This window comes from Orcinus orca, chromosome 2, assembly GCF_937001465.1.
Source record: "Orcinus orca chromosome 2, mOrcOrc1.1, whole genome shotgun sequence".
In the NCBI taxonomy this organism is placed as follows: Eukaryota; Metazoa; Chordata; class Mammalia; order Artiodactyla; family Delphinidae; genus Orcinus; species Orcinus orca.
The window spans coordinates 2,793,982-2,817,385 of NC_064560.1; the positions used below are offsets into that span (position 1 = coordinate 2,793,982).

General features: G+C 44.7%; 3 long non-coding RNA genes across 4 annotated transcripts in view; 2 read left to right on the forward strand and 1 right to left on the reverse strand.

The window, feature by feature from the left end:
- The window catches only part of LOC117196115 (uncharacterized), a 107,957-nt gene that overhangs the window by 10,138 nt on the left and 74,415 nt on the right, over nucleotides 1-23,404 (reverse strand). The window contains exons 7-9 of the long non-coding RNA XR_007475779.1: nucleotides 15,846-15,922; nucleotides 15,129-15,180; nucleotides 11,842-13,548 (exon numbers count right to left, since the gene is read on the reverse strand). This is a non-coding gene — a long non-coding RNA (uncharacterized LOC117196115). The remainder of the gene's footprint in view (nucleotides 1-11,841; nucleotides 13,549-15,128; nucleotides 15,181-15,845; nucleotides 15,923-23,404) is intronic.
- LOC125963614 (uncharacterized) lies at nucleotides 6,093-11,846 on the forward strand. 2 transcript variants are annotated; one of them, XR_007475789.1, is made up of 3 exons: nucleotides 6,093-6,195; nucleotides 8,439-8,530; nucleotides 10,584-11,846. It is a non-coding gene; the product is annotated as an uncharacterized LOC125963614 (long non-coding RNA). The 2 variants fall into 2 exon arrangements; XR_007475788.1 differs by lacking the exon at nucleotides 6,093-6,195 and having other exon boundaries at nucleotides 7,691-8,530; nucleotides 10,584-10,712; nucleotides 11,076-11,846.
- LOC125963616 (uncharacterized) lies at nucleotides 13,929-16,796 on the forward strand. The gene is made up of 3 exons (XR_007475792.1): nucleotides 13,929-14,986; nucleotides 15,101-15,195; nucleotides 15,870-16,796. It is a non-coding gene; the product is annotated as an uncharacterized LOC125963616 (long non-coding RNA).

Genomic DNA, 23,404 nt, shown 5'->3' on the forward strand with positions numbered 1-23,404 from the left:
CTTTGTGTTCAGGCATGTATCCGGGCCCCACCATGGGAATGAAGACTCGGGGAACCAACACAAACGTGCTGACACTCACTCTGGCTGCCGTCTTTTGTCTCTGGTCTAGGAGTTGTGTCTTCTGTCAGCATCCATGCAATGGGCAAATGAATGTCTTAACTTGAAAGTAAAGTAAATTATGACACCCTTCACAGATCTGGACGGTTGGCAGCTACCCTGCTCCAAGCTACGGGCTGGCTGCAGGTCTGCTTCACGAGCATTCTTGTTCCAGGATCTAGGCTGAAGAAGTAGCCCCAACCTGGCCATGTTCCTGCCAGAGAGCAGGAGCTCAAGAGGACAAGTATTATCACACACTTGAATTTCAAGCTTCGGTTTGCTGTGTTTATGTCATATATTCATTGGCCAAAGCAAGTCGCATGGCCAACACAAATGGGGACAGGATGGATGGGTGCTTCATCTCTAAGAAGGTACTGCAAATGATGTCCAACAAGCAGACCTCTCTTACCATGGAGGAAGTAGATAATGACGAATAGTACAATCTACCATACGAGTGATAACCACTTAAACATAAATGGGAAATAAAAGCTTTTTCATGACAGTAATCAAATCTAAAAAAAAAAAAAAAATTAACAAAGAATTACAATAGCTACATGAAAACCTTTTTTTCCTCTTGAAAGATGTAAAATAAAACCTCAATAATGGAGTTCCCTGGTGGCCTAGTGGTTAGGATTCTGGGCTTTCACAGCCGTGGCCCAGGTTCAATCCCTGGTCAGAGAACTGAGATCCCACAAGCTGTGTAGCCAAAAAACAAACTAACCAAACAAACAAAAAACACCCTAAAAACACCTCAATAAATGAAAACTTATGTTACTAGATAGGAATACAGTATGATTTAAAAAATTCCTTCCCCATTTTAATACATTTTAATGCAAAGTGAATCAGAATCTTAAGTTTTTGGTGTTCTTTAAAATGAAAATGAATAATTTGTCGGTATGGTCCAGGGGGATTCCCCCACGAGAAGCTGGTAAGTGATAAAGCAAGTTGCAGAAAACTGTGCAATGTAACGCCATTTTTATAAGGTAAAAACACTATGTATTTGTGTGTTAATATAAAGATGTATTTGCAGGAGCATATGAAGAAGAGGATGGGTACATAACTCGACTTACCTCAGAAGGATGAATTGGTAAGAGAAGGGGAATCATTCTTTTCTCTTTTTATATCTCTGTATTGTTTGACAATGGCGTTAGCCCAACAGCAAATAGAGTCAGAGAATCATAAAACTATTTTAAATCTTGTCTAAGTCTCCATTAAACGGTGGCATGTGTTAGGCCAACATGGGTAAACACACAAAACGAACAAATATTTTGCTTCCTGGGCTCAGGTATGAGGCAGAACTAGGCAGTCGTCTTCTGCCATCAGCATCGCTTTATTCTTCAAAACCAGCTTGGCACTCTTGGAAACACTCCTCATTAAGAAGGAGTAATTTTTTCTAGAAGGCAACTGAAGATGCCAGCCAAAACACAAATCTGATGAGGCTCACTTGTATGTCAAGGTTGGAAGCAGGTTATCACAGACGTCAAGCGTTCAACTTTTTTGTGCCTAAGTACACTGATCAAAGGAACTATGTCGTCCCCACCGTGGGTATCATGGCATTTATTTATTTTTTTTAATTTAATTTTTATTTTATATTGGAGTCTAGTTGATTTACAATGTTGTGTTAGTTTCAGGTGTGCAGCAAAGTGAATCAGTGACACATATACATATATCCATTCTTCTTCAGATTCTTTTCCCATATAAGTTATTGCAGAATATTGAGTAGAGTTCCCTGTGCTATACAGTAGGTCCTTGTTGATTATCTAGTTTATATAGAGTAGTGGGTATATGTTAATCCCAAACTCCTCATTTATCATGGCATTTAAATTGGATTCACACAAACCTTATTTTTATACGGGTCGATCTTATTACTAGAGTGCAATTCTCTGTGGTATATAATATTAAACAACATTAGAACATATTAAGAAAAACTGTAATGGCTGTAAAGATTTTGTATCAAGTATCCCTTTTAATCACTGGAGGACCAAACTTCACAACGCTGGAGAAATTCTCAGGGAACAATTCATTCTGAGGGCTCCCAAAAGTTTCTTTGAGAGGATATTTCAAAGCTATTCCAGAATTTTTTTCTCGAATTCTATAGTCAGGAATTAGAAGGTCTTATCTGCTGATGCCGCATTTTTAAGTTTTGCAAAAGCTCAAATCCTGGCTTTTTCCTCCCCTTAGTCTGATAAATCTTATGATTATCCTCAAGAACATTGTGTTACACCTTATCTTTATGCGTGACTTGTGGTTAAAGATGGCGTGGAAGTAAGGAAGCCGTTTCTCAAGCCTTGGGGGCTACAACCAAACCAATAATATCTTTGAAGCCCTTTCAAAATTCTTCTGAACAAATGAGCTTAAAAAAATGGATTGGAATGTGCAGGGATGATGCTCCAGTAACACTGGATTCACAGTGAAGAATTCAGCAGGGGAAAAAAATCAGATTTATTCACTGGGGAGCATCTAAAACCCTGCCCAGCAGTCTATGAGGACTACTCATGTCATTATCAAGGTAGCCAACCCCATGAAAAGCGCTAGAGCACACGCCTTCCTTTGTGAATATGTGAATGTTCACGACAAAGTTCTTATGTTCAATTCTGAAGTTTATTAGCTATCAGAAGACAAGATATTTGGCTAAAGAATGCAGGGGTCCTTATCTTTAGAACATCAAGGAAACTACTACTTCAAACTTTCAAAATGAATAACTTTCATGGGGGTTTGCCATATTTGGCAGATATATTTGGAACTTTGTATGTGGAACCTGAAATTTTAAGCACTAAACACCAATGTTAAAGTGTGTTAAGTATGCTTCAGGCGGTGATAACTAAAATCCAGCTATAGAGAGAACACATTAATCCCTCTCTTTCTTCTTTATTTTTTAAAAATAAATTTTTATTTATTTTTATTTGTTTATTTTTGGCTGTGTTGGGTCTTCGTTACTGCGCGCGGGCTTTCTCTAGTTGCGGCGAGCGGGGGCTACTCCTCATTGCAGTGTGCGGGCTTCTCATTGCGGTGGCTTCTCTTGTTGTGGAGCACGGGCTCTAGGCACGTGGGCTCAGTAGTTGTGGCTCACGGGCTCAGTAGTTGTGGCTCCCGGGCTCTCAAGCGCAGGCTCAGTAGTTGTGGCTCACAGACTTAGTTGCTCTGCGGCATGTGGGATCTTCCCAGACCAGGGCTCGAATGCGTGTTCCCCTGCATTGGCAGGCGGATTCTTAACCACTGCACCACCAGGGAAGCCCTTCTCTTTCTGACTTAAGCCTTGAAAGTAATTTCAGGAGAAAATAAAAGGTGAAATAACATCTAGTCTGCTTGCAAGATAAATTCAGGTTATATTTTCCTGATATGATGACAGAAAACTCCATTTGGAAGGTTGGGAGGAAATTTTTCCTCACTTACATTTCATATTTGCCAAACAATCCCCAGGAGAAGATTTGGGGAATCAAATTTGATTGTGTTGTAACTTCCAAAAATAATTTGGAAAAATCTGGGGTAAAACAAGTTTTTATTTTACCCCCAATAAGTGAGCTGTCCTTGTACAGCCCTATCCAATTGTCATGACCATTTGTGAACCTCTTCTCTTTAATCTTTCTATCTGTGCTTGTGAGAACAAAGCAGCATGATAGGCTTCGTGTTAAAAATGGCCTGTATTGTGTTCCCGCTTCCAAAATCCCTTCCAACCTCTAGCTTCCAAAGAAAGCTCGAGAGCGGGCTCCATAGTCACATAAAATCACAGAACTAAGATGAAAAATGTAGGTCTCTTAAGTTAAAAATTAAGTCTCTCTTCTAAAATACAATCACCTTTATGTATTTTAACCGTGATCTTTAATCAATTCTACCACTTAAAATGGAGTCAGGGCTTCCCTGGCGGCGCAGTGGTTGAGAATCTGCCTGCCGATGCAGGGGACACGGGTTCAAGCCCTGGTCTGGGAGGATCCCACATGCCGCGGAGCAACTAGGCCCGTGAGCCACAACTACTGAGCCTGCGCGTCTGGAGCCTGTGCTCCGCAACGAGAGGCCGCGATAGTGAGAGGCCCGCGCACCAGGATGAAGGGTGGCCCCCGCTTGCCACAACTAGAGAAAGCCCTCGTACAGAAACGAAGACCCAGCACAGCAAAAATAAATTAATTAATTAATAAACTCCTACCCCCAACATCTTCTTAAAAAAAAAAAATGGAGTGAAAGGAAACCATGGATTTGAACAAAGAGTAGGTTAAAATGATTCTTGCCTCATTTTTTTTGCTGCTTCAGGAAATGTACCCTTATCTGTAACAATATAGAGCTGATTGCAATTCCCTTTATGCTTCTGTGCCTTCTCAGATTATCATTTCCTAAAATTCATTTTTCCTCAATTTATTAGCTAAGCCATTAATTCCTTGTCCTTCAAATCTCTGATCAAGGAAGTCCCTTGCTCTGGAGAGCCTGGTCCAGATAGAGGGCCCTTTCCTCACTTCTCCACCACACCCTGTGGACCTTTTATCCTGACACTTGCCACACACTGTGCACCCCATGCCGCCCAGGACCATATTGTATTTGATTTTATACGTGCAGCCCCTCGCTGAGTGCCTACTGCATGCTAGTCTCTCAATAGACATCTTGGTTGTCCAACATGTGTAGATAAATACATTCAGATATGCATGTCAGAGAGAGTAGCTAGAGAAGAGTCAATGATTAACTAGGAGGTGGGGATACTGGGCAGTCAGGAAAACCTTTACAGAAGAGGTGAGGTAAGTGGAAGGAAGCATGAGAGGAGAGACTCTTTGACAGGGAAAGGGTTAGTATAGGAAGGAAGGAAAGGAAAAAGGAAAGATAGAAGGAAGGATTGATACATGGATGGATGGATGGAAGGATAGAATGAGGGAGGATGGATATTAAGCAAAGAGGCAAAGGAGTCTGAGGAGGTCTAAGGCAATGGGGAAGGGTGGGGGCTGTGTTAACCTGGACTGTTAACCTGGAGCCGTTACCAGGCTTTTGTCGATTCTACTCACGCAGGAATTTGGAGCCTAACCTTAGCATATCTTTTTCTTTAAGAGAAGCTAGAAATCAGATATGAAATCTCCCAATTTTTGGATCTTGCGAAGAAACTTAAAGTCTTAACACAGGCTAGAAACACGCATCCCTGGGCTCAGTTTGTCAACAACTTGTTTTGTGCCCGTAACAAGAAGCACATAGACTGTGGTGAGCAAGTCGTCTTTCACCCCAGGTCAGTGGCCAGGTGGTGGCATGAGAATTACATAGAAACACCCATGTTATCTCTGCGGCATTCCCTGGCGAACCAGGTGTCCTCATCGTGAAGGTCCCCGTCGCTGGGAGAGCACTGCTGGGTTTGTAGAGCGTCCTGAGGAATTCCACACTCCTGAGTGCGACGGAAAGGTCAGGAAAAACCACCCCAGATGGATTCATTTCATGCTGCAAATTCATGACCGAAAGCAAAGGTGAAGGGGGAGCCACAAAAGGCCCACGGACAGAAATTTGGGGGGAACACATACATTCAGGGCACTTGAGAAGAAGAGGAGGAAGGTCCTGAGGAAAACAGGGGGTTTGCCAGGAGAGCTGAGGGAGGAAAGCCAACGAGGTCGCTTATCACAGGGAAGCTCAGGCTATACAGTGCCCTTGTTTTTATGAATAAAATGACATGAAAAGTCATTTTAACGATCATTAAATGATTTCTTCAGCCTTCTTTTGCGTGCAGGTTCAAGAGTTAACACTCCCTGACAAACAATGCAGCTTAAGAAAGGAGGTGGGAGGCCGTTGCACATCTGCTTTGCTTTAACCTTTCTCCACAGGAAAAACAGTCCTGACGACTTGGACCGGTTTTTAAACTTGGAATTGTCTTACATGGAGCTGAAAAGCCCTCACACGCAACGAGATTAATCTCGTGGCGTTGAAACCTTTGGAAACCTGGCATGGAATTTTCTTCTCAGACTGGAAATGCACCTAAGAAAGGGCTACAATGAGTAAACAGATATGGGGAAATGTGTAACCTCGTTAGCAATCCAAGAGACACAGATAAAAGCCACAACGCTAATCTTCGGAGCCTGGAATGATGCTGGTTCCGAGAGCTGGCTGCTGTGTTGGTATCTCTGCTCTGAAACATGGTTGGAGGTTAGTACAGTCGGGACAATTTCCCCAAAAAAGAATCTGGCAGTGCATTTCAAGAGCCACAAACTATTCTGGTTCTGTAGTTTTTGGAGTTGAATTTGGAATCTCTACAATTAGAGAAAAACTACAGGTATCAATGTTTTTGTGTCACCTCTATTTACATCATATTCAGGGTGCTTTATTTACATGATTATTCATTAGTTCAGGAGATTTTCTGAGGTTGGTGTCCCTAGAAGCAGAGCCTGAGATGGGGATTGTTTTGCAGTGATTCAGTGAGAGTGTTTGCAGGTAAAACCTGCAAGGGACCGAGGGGTCCAGGATGGGACTGAGGAAGAAGCCAGGTGAACACGTGGACTCAGCTTCAAGTCCAACCTCAACCTGCGCCCACGGGGAGCTCTGGAGCGTGAACAGTCCCATTGGTTGTCCCACCTTGAACAAGGGGCTGCCCTTTTGCACAAGGCAGGTTGCTGGCTGAGTGTAATGACCTGGGGGGAGGGTGGGATCGTCCCTGCCTTTCCAGGTGAGGCAGCTCCTATCAACTCTAGAGAAGGGTTCAGCTCACAGCACCTGGAGGATGGATACCCCAGCCTGGGGATGGGGGTCTGGACACTGGCAAGCACGTCTCTCCTCTCCAGGTTGGAGATTATAATTGGTGTGTAGAACCCAGCTCAGCTCATCAAGTCTAGTATTCCCTGAGGGCAGATCTCCTGGACCCCACTTAGGTTTCGTCACCAAACCCTATTTTGTTTTCTTCTGGGAACGACATACCCCTTTATCTGCAAGTGGTTCTTCCACTGGGACCTCCTAAACTGTTTCTCCAAACCCCCCCCCTCCCCTCCACCCCATTTTCTACCCCTATTCCAGCCATAGGTGAGTAGCTGAAGAAACTGACAAAAACAGGAAGGAGACATTGGTAGATGTGAGGCAGAAGTGTGGCTCTCACATGTTCAAAAGTTGGGGACTATGTCTGTTTTTCTTGTTGGTGCCAACCCGATGTATCACAGTAACAGAACGCATGAGTCAGAAGGTTGTCCGGTCCCCTTGGGGAGCATCTGTCCGGTTCTGGTTCAGCCTTCGGAGTGTGTGCCTTTTCATCCAACAGTGTGCTCCCCTATGAAACCCTCGGAGTGATGCCAGGCGTGGAGAAGCCGGCTGGTCTTCTGTATACAGTCTTCTCAGCTTTAGTTTCCACTGCCAATCCTTTTGTTTATCTCCCACGGAATTTTAAAGAGAAATTGGGAGGATTCTCAAAGCTATCAGGAATGGCCAGTCTTCTGCCAAGTTAATTCAGAAGAGTTTTTAAAAGGAAAAGAAAAAGTGTTTGCACATTTGAGAACTTTTCTGAGAATGCCTTCGAAGTGATGTCTTTTTTGCTAAAGACTTCCTGTTTAAACCAGACAGTCTTATTTCTACATACACTTGAGAAATAAATGATAAATATGCAAATTCAAAAGGAATAAATGAAAAGCACGGAGGCTTTTCCCCATGAAGTCTTAAAAATAGTCAAAAGACAAGGGGATCTAATGGCGGAATAGGAGACGAAGATTACAGAGAAGCAGAAAAATTCAGGAAGAACTGAAGTGGTCAAGGGCTTAAGTTTTTAGTTCAAATCCCTGTCCTACTCCTGAACATCTGCCACTTTGGACAAGGTTATCTTCCCAAGCCTCAGTTTCTTCAGCTGTGTAATGGGAATGACGTTTCTTTCCTCTCTGGGCCAGCATGGTGACGGCTGGGGATATCTGCCCTGCAGGCTCTGGAGTCAGAAAGCCTGGCTTTCAGTTTTGGCTTCACCACGTCCCAGCTGTTTGACCTTAGACTCAATAACCATTTTCAGTCTCCTTTCCTGAAAAAATGAGTATAATGAGAGTACTTATCTTCTAGGGGATGATTGGAGAATTAAATGAGTTAAAACCACTGAAATGCTTAGAAGAATACTTGGCATGTAACAAGCCTTAAAACAACATTGGCTGCTTCAGTATCCTGTGATAAACCATAATGGAAAAGAATGCGAAAAAGAATGTATACGTATATACATATATATGTATAACCGAATCACTTTGTTGTACAGCAGAAATTAACGCAACATTGTAAATCAACTAGACTCCGATAAGATAAATTTAAAAAACAACATTGGTTGCAATGTGTTAGATATTATCATGAGTTTTAAATTAACTAATGTATATAAAGAAAATGATAAGTGGTCAGTAAGTGTTAAAACAACGATTTGATCTGTATGTATTTCATAGCAAGTGGTATATTATATGTGAACACCAACTAAATGTTTCTGATTTGACGTCACCATCACTAAGGACAAATAACTCACACGTCGCATGACAAGGTAACTGAGGCCTTCTGTGCGAAATATTGACAGATCTGTCTAAGTTCATTATTAATATGGTGTATCTTCTTTCTTCATTTCTTTTTCCAAGAATATAAAATATCCCTTATCTTAGCATGATGGATCATACTGACAAAACCGAAAACGAACCAGTCACTAAGAAACAGCCTTGAATAAAATTAGCCCTCCTCTCCCAGAGTGACAAGGAAGGAAGGAAGGAAGGAAAGAGGGAGAGGGAGAGACCGAGAGAGAGAAAGAGAAAGTCAGAGACACAGAGGGAGAGAGACTATGAGAGTGAATGAATAGGACACAAAAATAAAATGGTTTCATAAAGATATCAACGTGTAACTTAGAAACTGAAGGCTACATGGTGTCTACGCCTGATGTTAGAAACTAGTCAACACTGAATCCAGGCTACCTTGGATGAAAGGGCATTAGAACAGCATCTCGCTTCCAGGCAAATGAACCTCTACGTTACCTTTTTGGTAACTTCAAGACTTAAAGTAAGGACTTGCAATCCGTTTACAGAGATCATAGAGACACATCGAAATTAAGTGTTGACACGTGTCTTCCAGGTAAAGATAAGACAGGTGTTTCGGCTCTAAGGTGATGTGTTTCCTTACAAAGCTTTGTGCCCTGCAAAGTGATTTACTGAAGGAACTGAGTTTATGAAGACATGAGATCACAGCAGGCCATTCTAAACTATGCAACCTTGTAACCAGAGCAGTATCAAAACAAAAATTGGTTCCCGGAGTAATAATCTCCAGAGCCCAGTTAGGCAGCTCTCGGGGAGTCTAGAAAATGCCACAGCAAACAAGTGAGCGGCATCCCGGGTGACGTTTACATCAGAACAGAGCTGGCAGGGCCGCGGCAGCACAGATCGGGGAGGCTGTGGGCTGCTGTGAAGGTGGGCGACCCAGGACCTGCTACTGCCCCAAGGCGAGGGCCACAGAGGCTGCGCCTCGCTTCTAGGGGAGGGTCTCCCAGAGGCCCACGATATCTATTTCCTTAAAGGTACAGGTTATAGGTTCCTAGTGCTAGGGTGGTAATCAGGCTGTTTAATTTTTCCTTCTCTGCTACCGGTTATCATTCTATTGCTGTGGTAACAGTGCCCCTCGCCCAGGAAGAGATCGTGAACCCATGTTTCCAGGTCCTGCTAACCTCCTTTCCTAGTGATCAATTGCATGGGAGTTAACTTGCACTGCGGGTCATCTAATGTGATCAAGATGGTATTAAATTGGAAACGTTTTTAGAAAAATTACAAAGCAACTTGCTAAGAGACAGGTTGCTTCTGGCTGTGGGAAAGAGAGCTACAGTTTGAATGAAAGTGCTGGGGATCCTGGAGGGAAACTGAGACATGAGCACGGTGAGTGAGGTAGATGAAGGCCAAACCATCATAATAAGGCTTAATGCTTAGACGATGTCTAATCCTGTCAGCCCTCAGTATCTGTGGGTTCCCCATACACAGAATCAACCAACCACAGATCAAAAATATTCAGAAAAAGAAATGCCAGAAGGTTCCAAAAAGCAAACCTGGAATCTGCTGTGTCAGTAACTATTGACAGAGCACCTACGTGGTGATTTAAAACGTACAGGAGCATGTGCGTAGGTTCTAGGCAAATACTACCTAATTTATATAAGGGACTCGAGCATCCGTGGATGTGGGTATTGGCGGGGCTCGTGAAACCAATCCCCCAGGGGTGATGAGGGATGACTGTACGAGGGGATCTTTGGGAGTCCTAAAATCCATCTTTAGCATTTTCCCAATTTCCTTCTCTCCCGGGGAGGCTGGGACTGGGGGGAGGGGGAGCACGAAATGAGTAAATAACAAATTGAGATAGGAAGGGCTGTTGAAGAGAGAGACAGGGACGACCAGTCCCCCCATCTGAACATCAAGGGAGGGGCCTTTGAAGAGCCAGAGCGTCCAGACCATGATCCCGGCCTCGGCTCCGGTTACAAGCCGAGGAGGCTGAGGGACAAAGAGGCTTGGGAGCCTTTGCTCTTAACATCTGTGGGTCTCCGTCAGCTCTTTTTACCCTCCGTCTGTTTCCAGCTGTTTCCAACTTCAAAAGGATGAACGGATTGTGGTTGACTTCAGGAGTTGGAAAGCAGGAGGGTCTTTATGGCTGATCCCAAGGCTTAGAAGCAAGAGAAGGATGAAAACCTTGACCCCAAGAAACAGGTGGGTGCAGTGGAAATCAAAGCCATGGGACAAACCCAAGAATTCTTGGGAAAAAAAAAGAATTAGTTGACCTCAGGCAAAGAAGCAGCCCAGGGGACTGCCGTCTGGAGGCTGAGCGCCTACAGAGACGCCATCCCCCTCCAGGGGCAGCCCCTTCCCTCGGAACCGCTCACTGCGTCCTGGGAGTGAGGGGACCCTGCTTCCATTGTCCAGGATGTGTGGGGCGACTGAGGGGGTCTTTGCTCTGGGAAAAGAGACTCTGGAATCCCACGTTAGAACCGGCAGGCGTTCTCCCAAAGGAAATTTTAGGGTGTATAAGCACAAATAATGTAACAGTAGAAACATGCTGGGTACCACTTTTAGCTCAGTACAGGAAGTGATGAGGCCGAAGGGAAAGCTAAAGGATGTGACGGGAAAGACCGGAGCTCTCGCTTATCGGAGGGGATTCCTGAGCCACCAGGCATGATGTCTGGCTCTGCGGCCACACTGGTGCTCAGGAAGCTGGCGTTCACTACGCTTGGAGCCTGGAGGAAGGAAGAACCAGGCAAGCTCTAGAACGGGAGACGGGCATTCAGGTAACGGCAGCCGGCAGAGGGGTGGGCTTCGGCTCGGTATCTCCCCAGGTGAATCTCCTCCGACCACGAGCACTGAGCTCACCTGGCGTACTGGTTGACAAGGCAGACCCCCAGCCTCTCCCCCAGACCTACTAAGCCAGCACCCCTGGTGGCGAGGCCCTGGAATCAGCATAGTAACAGCCACTCCAAAACTTTCCCATCCTTCTGCATGTTAATACCGGAGAACCCCTGGCTTAGGTTTTGTTCTCTAGAAATCTGGGTGCCTGGATGAGAAATGGGAACAACTGTCCAGTTATTTCCCAGAACTCTGAAGACTGAACATCCACGCACAGGCCGTGCATAGGGTTATAACTGAATAGATCTCATTCCCCTTACAACGTCCCTAACGCACACAATCGCTATTGTGCTACTTGGTAATTAGGCGTCATTGTGAATGTTTCCCCAAGTGACTGCGATTCATGTGGTTTTCAAACACTTCAAGCCAGCATTTCTGCCAGCAGCAGGGGAGAGAGGCGGGAGCTGGAGGGTGCTGTAAGGAGAATATCAACTCTTACCAGCATAGGATCCGGGTTGGGTGTGCCGTTCCTGCAGCTGGGACGCCCACGATAGGAGAGGTCATCGCTTCCTTTCCTGCATGGAAGGTGGAGCCAGGCCCCAGTCTCGGCTTCCTGTGCCGTGTGGGTGTTCTCTGAAGCCCTAGCTCCCTGGCCCTTCTCAGGAGCCCAGCACACTGACCACTGGGCCCGCTAGCCTCTTCCCTGGGCTCCCTGGGCTGGGAAGGAGAGTCGGGTCAGCCACCTTGAGCGGTACAGCCCGAAGGAAGATGCGGAAGATTCGCATCGCAGGACAGAAGAGCCTCTCATCTTGCTGGAGAGAGCGGCGCCTCTGAGGATTAACGTGGCTCACCTGAGGGCACAGGACTCACTCAGGGCAGCTCTGCACCTTGACTTCGGGTCCTAACTCCTAACGCAGTTCCCCTTCTTTTCCATCTATCCCTGAGCTGTTTGGCTCCAGCTGGGCAGAAAGCGAGCATCTGACTCACAAGAATTGTATACCAGGCACAGCTGGGCCCGGGAATAGCTTCCTGCTCTTCCGCACATCGCCAGATGGCTTCTCTTAGGCATCACTCCATTTTATTGGCATATTAAAATCACAACTCAGAATCGGCATTGGTGGCAGGATCTTAAGCCCTGGGGGAAGCAACATGGCAGATCTCTTACTTTCCGCTGACAGATTACTGAACATCATTTTTTGGACCCCTATTTGTTATTTTCTAGCAAATGTTCTTAGTGCGGCCAAGGGGACCAAAAATAGATTCCAACATTACTTGTGGTAACTGTGAGAAGCTGAGGCCATGCAGCTTGGAAATACAGTGAGGTCCTGGGGACAGACGTGGCTACACTCAGCCTGGTTACATTTCTCTGTGCTGAGGTCATCAACAGGGCTGGGGACTTCCTAAGAGACAGACAAAGTCCCTGCCCAGAAGGACTGTTCCCAGAGAAGTTTATGTGTTGCACAGAAGCGTCCTCAAGTCTATCAGAACTTTCCACTTAAGAACAGCCATGCCCCGTAACACTCTAAAGTTTGGGGAAAAAATAATCAAAGCCCTTCTTATTTCTCCACCTACTTACCAAATAGCATTGAAAACCAAGCAAGGCTTGTGTTTTAAAAAGGCACGTCTGTTCTTCTTCACAAGTGATCTTCTTTTCAGCCTAAGTGGATGTGAATGTGTCAACCTGGCAGGTGATACAGGTCCTTTACAAGAGTTTATCCTCAGCCCATAAAAGCGCCCAGAGACATCACACAAGTGTGCTTACCTTCCGTCAAGTGATGCTCTATTGTTCTACGGGGAAAAAATCCTTTCAAGGGCCTGTGGTTTTTAGCCAAGGATGAGCAATTTGGCAAGCTCACCAGGACAGGCTGCTAGATCATTCTTCTAGAAGAATGGTGGAAATCTTTGACTCTGCAGGTCTTGTCCAAGAAATCCCCAAGGGCCCCACATCACTATGAACTCTCCATTTTTCTTTTTGGAACAAGTAAATGATTCTGTCAAGAATAGATCCTATGGTTGCACGGAGGAGAGAACAAATTTTTTAGTAGAAATTCAGTCATCACTTCACTTCTCTGCAAGAACGAAGGGGGGAAAAGTGTCAGTGGCATATAACCAACTATAATAGCTTCAGCTATGTGAACCTCTTTATATATCTTGGAATTTTTGAAGCTGAGATCGTCTGTGCCAAGATACACTTGGGCAATACAACCTGAGAAAACAAAGTTTTAAATAAAGCACTCTGACATCTTTTTCTAATGACACATGCAATTTTGTAATAGACCGAGCTTACGTCTTTCCTTCCAGCTCCGGAGAAGGCAACATCGTCTGAGTCTGGCCCCAAATCAGGAAGAAAGCTGGGCTTGGCTTCACCCCTGGTCCTCTGTGGCAGCTGGTCCAAGAGGCAGACGGAGAAACCATACACCACCCCCTTAAGCCGAGAGTTTTGGGGAATCTGTTCCTGTTCCCTTGGTTTCTAAACATAAATATGTGTGAAGATTTGGGCTGGGAATGGGCAATCCTCTTAAGTCATTCTGGACGCCCGAGGAAGGTGGGATGAGCTCTCCTTCATCTGGAGAAGTTACCTGGGAAACTCCAAGTCATCCTTCTGTAGGCTGATCACAGTAAGAGCTCCATTTTCTCCACGAGAGCCAAACTCAAAGTTAATATGATTTTCTACCAGTTTCAACATACTAATTAAATACCTGGCTTTAATTTTTTGGAAGAAAGAAAGCAGAACCTTCATTTCAGTCACAGAAATAACCGTATCTTTGGCTTGTATTAAAGGCTGTTGGTCTCCCAAGCTCTGTTTGAAATTCACAACATGGGAATTTACAGAATTTTCATAAAAGCAATTGAAGTTCCAGTGTCTCCATGAACTCCAGGGTGTGCTTCTAGGAACAAAAGATGTTTTGCTTTGCTCACACCTGCTCGGCTCTCCATGGGGGCTCAAGCAATACACATTCCAATCGAGCAGCGTCAATAAAATCAAATAAAAATTAAGTTCCAGGGGACGGAATGGAGATAAACAACATAAAGTCCATTTGAAAAGGAGCTGAATTATTGGAACTGGTTTTCTAAGCAGAAAATGGTTACAGAAAAATAGATTTTTCAACTGTAAATCATATAGTTTTGACTTGGTGGAATTCTCTTTCTGCAATTCTAACACGTCTTCCTTCTGTTTCTCCCTCTGTGTGTGTGTGTGTGTGTGTGTGTGTGTGTGTGTGTGGGCGGGGGTGGTGAGGGAAGGGAAGAGAAGGGAACAGGGACGGAGAACATTTGAAAGAGGTAGAAGAGGGATTTCCCTGGTGGCGCAGGGGTTAAGAATCCGCCTGCCAATGCACGGGACACGGGTTCGAGCCCTGGTCTGGGAAGATCCCACATGCCCGTATGTCACAACTACTGAGCCCGCGAGCCACAACCACTGAGCCGGCGTGCCACAACTACTGAGTGGGCCACAACTACTGATGCCCGTGCGCCTAGAGCCCGTGCTCCACAAGAGAAGCCACCGCAATGAGAAGCCCACGCACTGCAACGAAGAGTAGCCCCCGCTTGTCACAACTAGAGGAAGCCCGCGTGTAGCAACGAAGACCCAACGCAGCCAAAAATAAAGAAAGAAATAAAGAAATTAAAGAAAAAGAAAGAAAGAGGTAAGAGAAAAGAGCTAGTGAAATAGGAATTTCTTTTTTCTTTTTGAATGTTACTGGAAAGAATTACAGAGCTGTCACAAAGTCTGCCTAAATGAATGTGTTTATACTCATTAGATTATGGTCTTAAGAAAAGAAAACTTACGTTTCCTTACTCAAAGTCCATGAAATCCCACTTGTCTTAAGAGGCCTTCTCTCTGTTGGGAAACAAGGTAAGAACTTAATTCCCCTAACTGCCAACACGTTCATTTTCAAACACAGTATTAACATGACTAAGGTTTGTTCTGAGAATCAAAGAACATCCGAAGAGTTTGGCATTAATAGTGCCCCTTCCGCACGCACACACACTCACGCGGAGCACATAGAACTATAGGTGAAAGGCAAGGTCCCTGCCTTTAAAGAGCTTACTCCTTTTGGGGAGCAGGAATGTGACAGATATGTGCGTGATGGGAACAGTGTTTTTGTGAGAGGGAAACGTTCCTTGTTATTCACAATTTTCTGGCTGTTTTTGAAGGAAGGGGGGATCCCGAAGGGACCGTTTAGGGGGAGGTGATGGGTGTGAAGATGCTGGGCTGGGGAAAGAGCGGTAGCTCTGCCTGGGAAGGGGACATATTGGAGGGGGGGAGGGTGCGGGGAGATCCCGGAAGCAGGAGATGCTGGCCCAGAGCTATGAAGGGCAAGTAAGGAGAGCAAGGTGAGGCCGCCTGTGGCTGAAGAGAAGCTCTGGAAGGGGACCAGAGATGTACGATGGGGACTTTTCTTGATTTTTTTTTTTAAATTGAAGTATAGTTTATTTGTATCATCTTTTTAAAGATTCCACATATAAGCGATATTATATGATATCTGTCTTTGTCTGACTTACTTCACTCAGTATGATTATCTCTAGGTCCATCCATGTTGCATTATTTCATTCTTCTTTATGGCTGAGACACACACAGACTGAAAGTGAGGGGATGGAAAAAGTTATTCCATGCAAATGGAAATCAAAAGAAAGCTGGAGTAGCAATTCTCATATCAGACAAAATAGACGTTCAAATAAAGACTGTTACAAGAGACAAAGAAGGATACTACATAACGATCAGGGGACCAATCCAAGAAGAAGATGTAACAATTGTAAATGTATATGCACCCAACATAGGAGCACCTCAATATAAGGCAAGTGTTACTGATTCTTCATTCATTCATTCATTCAAACGTCTTTCCTAAGCACTGCTGTGCACCAGGCTCTGTTAGATGCTGGAGACAAGGCAGACACCGGCCCTCAAGAACCCTCCGTGAAGGGGCTCATTGCCTTGTGGAGGGCATTTTCTCCTGAAGAGGGTAGGGAAGGATTCTGAGATGTTGTCCAGGCTGGCACGGGGTCGAGGCACAGAGGTGCCAGGGAGCACGGCCATGCCTGCCCCCCTCACGTTTCAGAGGGGTGTCTGCAAAGGATAAACGCAACGTGCTGGCTCTGACTTGTAATTGACTTGATGACCAAGAGTTGAAAGCATCGAAGTGTAGGAAGACCATGCACATCTGTCAGGAATGTGGAGGGAAGGGAAAGTTTGCTTTGGACGGGGTTAGTGACTTCTCAACGTGTTAAGGTGACTTGACCTAATTAGCTTGTTCTTTCACCTTGGTCTGGAACAGTCTTGGGAGTTTAATCCTTCAGAGCAGCTGTTCTCAACAGAGGTGTCCCCAATAAATTGGAATGAGTTTGGAGGGGCGCTATAATTTCTTACTAAAATTACCAAAAGTGGGCAAATGAAGCCACCAAAATGTTTAAAGTGAATATAATAAAAACTTGGATACTTAAAAACAGCAACCCCCCCCTAAAAAAAAACTCAGTCTTCTCTACCGCTGTAACATGTGACAGTTTAATGTTTGTGTTTGCATGCATAACCCAATGAGTGTTCCCAGCTTGGTAGCTATAATTCCACTCCTTTCTGTCCCTTTCAAGAAGGAAATGCAAGTGAATACGGGAGAGATTTATTGTGGGTATGATTTTCCTTAAGGCTGCTTCTGGGCTCAGTGGAAAGAGTGTGTGATTGATTGATAATGTCTGTCTTGGATACAGGAAGGGGGTGTGGCAGTGTATTGCCAGGTAGTTGCCTTTTCGAGTTAGATCATTTCTATGAGCTCCATGGTGTTGCAGCTCTTTAGTTTGCTTTGTGTTCTAGTCACCTATATTGTAGTCATCTGGAAAACTCTATCTTACACAGTTTTGAGTAACTCATCTCACCTAGCCCAGCCACATCCTGCACCAAAGGGGCTCAGTAGATGTCGTTAGAATTCAACTGACTTTGTATACCATTTAGCTGAGCGCTTCTAACCTGGGTGCTCTCTTAAAATTATGGAACGACTTTACAAACGCAATGCCCATGGCAACCCCTGTGCATATAACACTCAATATAGACAAGGTACACAAAATATTTTTCTCAGTAACTGTCCTAATAGAAAAGAATACATTTTGATCGATAGTAAAGCTGTATTCAACCAGAAATTTGGGGGAATTGATTTTTCTTCAGAGCCAGTGCTTTTAGGAACCCATCAAGCACCCATGGCCACTTTCCTGACTCGGTAAACACGGTCCAAAGGGCCAAATGCAAGCTGTGCTAGCACCTTGTGGTCCCTCACACTAAAGATTACTTGGATGGGGGAGACGGGGTCAAAGTTGTACGAACTCAGGTGGCCACCAAAAGTTGCTCTTAAATAAATAAATACATAACTAACCAACCAATCTGGGCTCTAGGAGAATTTTGCTGAGAGCGACCACTTTATGAAAAGACCAGGTAAAGAAAAATAAATTCAATAATTGAGCATTCTGGTAAGCCAGGAGCAGAGAATTCTAGGTTTTTCTATATCTAGTTGCCCAAACATGGATAAGAACTTAGAACCCTGAACTATTGAACATCTGAGGTAACATTTAGTCTTTCATGGCTTGCAGGTCCCACGCCTGGATCAATGGATTTAAAAATCTCACTTCCTGGTATTTATGGTTCCTTAAAGCTTCATTCATTTTAGCATTTGGAAACAGCCAGTAACCACCTTGAAGAAGGCAGCTCCACTTGTTCTATAAACTTACCCCCAGCTTGAAGAATTGTATAAAGCAAGCAAATAAAAATAACTACTACTGCAAGATGTTTGAAGGAAATTCTTCTTTTGAGAGGTAGCCTAATGTCAGGGTTGAGAGCATGGAATCTGGAGCCCAATTACCTAGGTTCAAATCCAGCTCCGACATTTACAAGCTGTGACCTTGGGCATGTCTTTAGCCTCTGTGCTTCCCTTTCCCCACCTGTAAATGAGGATGATCTCAGAAAATATTGCATATTCTGGTATGTGGACAGTATGCCTGGAAAGTCACTATAAGGCATGGCTGGGGCACTGCATCACCTGATGTGGAGTCATTAAAATCATCTTTAAGTTGTCCTTTTCTAAGCAACCAATTAAAAGTTCTCCCTGAATAGTGGATTGACTGCTGTACATGCAAAGATCTACCATGTGTTACTGTTCTTTAATTATAGATGAATGACATCATTGCTAATTATCAGAGAAATGCGAATCAAAACTACAGTGAGGTTCCACCTCACACTGGCCAGAATGGCCATCACGAAAAAATCTACAAACAATAAATGCTGGAGAAGGTATGGAGAAAAGGGAGCCCTCTTGCACTGTTGGTGGGAATGTAAATTGATACAGCCACTATGGAGAACAGTATGGAGGTTCCTTAAAAAACTAAAAATAGAACTACCATATGACCCAGCAATCCTACTCCTGGCCATATATCTGGACAAAACTATAATTCGAAAAGATACATGCACCCCAATATTCACAGCAGCACTATTCACAATAGCCATGTGAAGACATGGAAGCAACCTAAGTGTCCATCAACAGATGAATGGATAAAGAAGGTGTGGTGTATATATATATATAATAGAATACTACTCAGCCATAAAAAAAGAATGAAATAATACCATTTGCATGGATGGACCTAGAGATTATCATACTAAGCAGAGTTAAGTCAGAGAAAGACAAATACCGTATGATACCACTTTTACGTGCAATCTAAAATATGACACAATCAGGCTTCCCTGGTGGCACAGTGGTTGAGAGTCCGCCTGCCAATGCAGGGGATGCGGGTTCGTGCCCCGGTCCGGGAAGATCCCACATGCCGCGGAGCGGCTGGGCCCGTGAGCCATGGCCGCTGAGCCTGCGCGTCCGGAGCCTGTGCTCCGCAACGGGAGAGGCCGGGACGGTGAGAGGCCTGCATACCGCAAAAAATAAATAAATAAAAAAAATATGACACAATGGACTTATCTATGAAACAGAAACAGACTCACAGACATAGAGAACAGACTTGTGGTTGCCAAGGGGGAGGGGTGGGGGAGGGATGGATTAGGAGTTTGGGATTAGCAGAGGCAAACTATTATATAGAGAATGGATAAACAACAAGGTCCTACTGTAGAGCACAGGGAACTATATTCAATATCCTGTGATAAACCATAATGGAAAAGAATATGAAAAAAGAATGTATATATGTGTATAACTGAATCACTTTTCTGTACAGCAGAAATGAACACATTGTAAATCAACTATACGTCAAAAATTTTTGTAAAAATTACAGATGGGTGAGGTCTGGTGCTCACAACACCCACACCTAGAGGGTCAATTCTCATATACACACGGCCTTTCCAGCTATACGATCCACAGTGATGTTTCATTGCTGACCAAATTCTAAAGTCTGAATGTCAGCCAGTTCTTTAAAGTGGCTCCAAAATTCTTTCATACAAAGGTGACGTGGGTCTAGTGTCCACTCCCAGAAGCAGAATGGACCTGGACGGCAGGCACTCTGGCTTGAGAACTGGCACCAGGGAGAGGCTGGACCCCGGGCCCGAGCAGCCATGAAGCACTGTGACAAAGGGACCAGTGAACAGTGCAGCTAAGGAAGGAAGCCAGAGGTCAGCCTGACGGCAGCAGTATCAGACCACAGGTCAGAGGAGCAGGAAACAGGTCTAGGGCTGTGACCTGGCCAGTCAGGACCAGGTGGGGAAGGGAAGTGGCCAGCAAGATGGACCGAGGCAAATATTTCAGGATGCAGCCTGGGAGCACGGGGAGGGTGCCGGGCGCCTTTTGGATCAGAGCCAACAGTAGGAGGTGGGGATGGGCCTTCCAGTTTAAAGGCCTTTGCAAATGACTTTGCTTAAGGTATTCTGAGGGGCAGTATTTATACTATTTAATAATCTGGGTTGGGAGGGAATTCTCATTTCTTCAGAGACTTCACACAGACCTTTGGAAGTTTGAGATTGAAGTAAACAGGCTCAAAACTTAATCTCCAGCCCCTTCCCTTCTCCAGGCTTCCATACATCAATGAAGGATGCCTCTGGGGACAAAACTCCCTTAAAATGACATTACGCGAACAACAGTGAGAGCATAAGTTACGTGAGCCACAGTGGTGGGCATCACGTAGCTGAACGACCGAAGTTCTCTATGTTCACAGGGTGCTGTCGTACAAGGCGGAAGTTGCACATGCTAACCTCCCGCCCATCCAGGATCTTTATTCTTGTCTTCACCCCTTGATCCGCTCTGTGGCCAGCAGCGTCCTGCTTTCTAAACCACTCACCTTATGAACAGTAGCAGCAACAGCTATGCCCACGTATGGAGTCGTAGGTTGTGCTAACTCCTTTACTCGTAATACATGGTAGGATCCTTGCAACGATCCCCACGGTAAATGGTGTCATTATTCCCGTTTTACGGATGAGGAAACTGAGGCTCATAACGGTGAAGCAACGTGCACAAGGTCACCGGCAATGGGCAGATCTGGAGTTAAATCCAAGTCTGTTTGACACCAAAGCCCAGGCTTTTGACCACTCTGCTGAGGTTCTAATGAGAATGGGTTACAGCTGCTGATGGATTAATTACACCCAGGGAATGTAAGTTTTAGGCCCTGCTCTCAGGATCTATATTTCAATACAGATGTAATTTATATTTTTAATTTATAAAACATATAAATGTAAAATATTTACATTTAATATACTTTATATTCATATGTTTTATCTTCAGGTGTGAAACAAAAGTTTAGGTCCCAAATTATTTTTTTAATTTAGTTTTTCATTGAAAGTCTAGCTGATTTACAACATTGTGTTAATTTCTGCTGTACAGCAAAGTGACTCAGTTATACACACATATATTCTTTTCCGTTATGCTTTACTACAGGATACTGACTATAGTTCCCTGTGCTCTGCAGTAGGACCTTGCTCTTTATCCATTCTCTCTCTATATGATAGTTTGCCTCTGCTCATCCCACAATCCCAGTCCGTCCCCCCTCCCCCTTGGCGACCACAGGTCTGTTCTCTAGGTCTGTGTGCCGGTTACTGTTTTGGGTCCCAAATTAAAAGGATGGGAGGCAGGAGGGAGAGGGCTGGGTGACAGAGGGGGTGAGGCTGCCTAAGGCCAGGTGTGCTGCAGGGGGGTTGGTTATCCTTTTAGGACCACCGGAGTGAGTGCTCTGAAAAGGTTGGGAGGCTCTGATCCACTTCTTCCAGAGTCTGGGAGGAGAAGCAGCTCAGGGCTGCCCGGGCCCCTGCCAAACCTATTTCCAGTGCCTGCACGTATTTGGCCCATGTTCTTATGGACGTGCCCTGTGGCCTGGAGCACGCCGTTCCACCCCAGCCCCGAAACCTCAGACACACTCGTGCTCCATGCTTTGCCTCCTGCCCTCCCTCTGAACGGTCCCCTTCCTCATACGGCCCACGTGCTGCTGCTGAGAATAAAACGGCAAACGCATTGTATTCACTATCCAAACACGCTACACATCTTAACTCGTTCGATTATGTTTCCAGAGCATTCGAGAAGTTTTTTCTAAATAATCCTCTTTGCTCTCATCCCAAAGGACGTTCTTAAGTTCCTTGTATCTTTTCTTACTTCCGATGCCCATGTTTCTGACAACCTGGCGTGTCACTAGAACGCGTCCTTTCTGTCAACAGAGGGGCACAGTCGGGCTCCCTCCTAGATCTGCGTCACCCCCGCTTTGCCCCTCTGCTCTCCCACCCGCCTCCCAGAGCCCTGCTCTAGGGCATCTGCCGCTCCTTCCAGGCCTCTGAGGGGCGTGCCTGTGAATTTACTTCTATTTTCTTCCACGACCCTTCTTTCCTATCGACGCCATATTTGCAGAATTGTGACCGTCCCTCAGAACTGGCTTTAAACATTGCTTCTACTTATTTATCTTTAAGGCATAAAGTCATCAGCTCTGAAACCCGATGCCGGCCACAGAGTCGGCCCCTCTTCCTTCTCCCGGGCTCAGCTGTGGACTAGCACGTAAATTGGGAAGGACCGTAAAATAGCGAGTGACAGCTGCACACCCCACACGCTGTCACTCCTCTCACGCTGAGGAAGGTCTGTGGCTGGTCTTCTCTGCTTCCTTCCATCCCCTTCAAGAAAAAAGAAAAGCGCTCGGCGGACTTCCATCGACCTTGCCTGGCCCGAGGACAAAACAAAGAAAATCTCTTTACAACAACCATTAAGTCACCGTGAAATCTGGGCCCTCATTCTCGTGGTTTTGATAAATATGAGGTGTGCTGAAATTAGAGATCATAAATTTGGGAACCAAGAAGAGATTGCCTGGATTTAATAGAACAAGGTGCTACAAGAAATCTGTCCTCTTAAAGTTAATTAAAGGAAGTAGAAATGCTCATGTGTTAGCAGAATCCAGCCCTCCAAGGAATAGTTTGTGAATATACGTGTAGAAATGCATGCACAACTTGTAGGTGTTATGTGTATGGACATACAGTGTGTCTGCATTTATATACAACATCTTCTGGTTCAGAAGACCTAAATGGACATTTCTCCAAAGAAGATATACAGATGGTCAACAGGCACATGAAAAGATGCTCAACATCACTAATTTTTAGAGAAATGCAAATCAAAACCACAATGAGGTATCACCTCACACCGGTCAGAATGACCATCATTACAAAGTCTACAAATAACAAATGCCGGAGAGGGTGTGGAGAAAAGGGAACCCTCCTACATTGCTGGTGGGAATGCAAATCGGTACAGCGACTATGGAGAACACTATGGGGATTCCTCAAAAAATAAAAATAGAGTTGCCATATGATGCAGCAGTCCCACTCCTGGGCATAAATCTGGACAAAACTCTAATTCAAAAATTTACAGGCACCCCAATGTTCACTGCAACACTATTTAAAATAGCCAGGATATGGAAACAACCTAGATGTCCATCGACAGATGAATGGATAAAGAAGATGTGGTACATATATACAATGGAATACTACTCAGCCATAAAAAAGAATGAAATAATGCCATTTGCAGCCACATGGATGGACCTAGATATTATCATACTAAGTGAAGTAAGTCAGAAAGAGAAAGGCAAATACCATACACTATCAATTATATGTGGAATCTAACATATGACACAAATGA